Source organism: Sciurus carolinensis, chromosome 6 (assembly GCF_902686445.1).
Source record: "Sciurus carolinensis chromosome 6, mSciCar1.2, whole genome shotgun sequence".
NCBI lineage: Eukaryota > Metazoa > Chordata > Mammalia > Rodentia > Sciuridae > Sciurus > Sciurus carolinensis.
This window is the reverse complement of record NC_062218.1, coordinates 132,939,235-132,939,911: the sequence shown is the minus strand read 5'-3', so window position 1 is coordinate 132,939,911 and position 677 is coordinate 132,939,235. Positions and strand designations below refer to the sequence as shown.

Below are 677 nucleotides of genomic sequence, written 5' to 3'. Positions count from 1 at the left end.
ATGAGGCCATAGCAGGTGCCAGTAGCTGGGAAGGTATTCATTCAAGGAGACTACAGCAGTTGCACACGCTGCCAGTTTGACCAAGTTCCCTGCGGAGCTGGAAAATCGGATTGATAGGCAGCAGTTTGAAGAGACAGTTTGAACTCTAAATAACCTTTATGCAGCAGAGAAACTTGGGGGCCAATCATATCTTGAAGGCTGCTTGGCTTGTTTAACAGCATATACCATCTTCTTATGCATGGAGACTCATTATGAGATGGTTCTGAAGAAAGTCTCCAGATATATTCAAGAACAGAATGAGAAGATATATGCTCCCCAGGACCTCCTGCTGACAGACCTTATTGAGAGAAGACTTCAAGTTATACCATTTATGAAGACAGAGGCATGAGCAGTGTAAGATAAAACATAAAATTAAAGATCCCTCCTCCAGCTGGGACCCTCATCTACTGTTCCGTCCAGCAGAACCGGCGTGGAGAAAGGAGACACCACTAAGCTTCAGTTTGACGAGATTTATTGTAGCCTCCCCGGTTCTTTGTCTCTTGCTTCTTTCTTCTTCCCCCTTCCTCCTTTCCTCCCCCAGGCTCCTAGCTTATCAGCCAATCATAGCAAAGCTTTCTCTCATGCAGGAGAGCATGTAGGGGAATGCCAGCATAACACTATATAAATCACCAGCTGTC

The 677-nt window shown here is 45.5% G+C and overlaps 1 pseudogene; it reads left to right on the top strand.

Annotated features, from left to right (window-relative positions):
* On the top strand, positions 1 to 402 carry LOC124986274 (golgin subfamily A member 7-like; annotated as a pseudogene).
* Positions 403 to 677: the final 275 nt, after the last annotated feature.